The following is a 295-nucleotide window of genomic DNA, read 5'->3' on the forward strand; positions in this document are numbered from 1 at the left end:
ACACACACACACACACACACACACACACACACACACACACACACACACACACACACACACACACACACACACACACACACACACACACACACACACACACACACACACACACACACACACACACACACACACACACACACACACATTTTATTCTTTTATTTGGATCCACAAGACAAGCAACAAAAACGGAATCCAAATACCTTGGGAAGTCATTTTGCAAGATGACAGGTACACATGGCTAACATACATTCACAAGTCCTTATATTTATAACATTCAACACTCAAGGATAGACAA

Source organism: Sinocyclocheilus anshuiensis, unplaced genomic scaffold, assembly GCF_001515605.1.
Source record: "Sinocyclocheilus anshuiensis isolate Anshui unplaced genomic scaffold, SAMN03320099.WGS_v1.1 scaffold3404, whole genome shotgun sequence".
NCBI classification, from domain to species: domain Eukaryota; kingdom Metazoa; phylum Chordata; class Actinopteri; order Cypriniformes; family Cyprinidae; genus Sinocyclocheilus; species Sinocyclocheilus anshuiensis.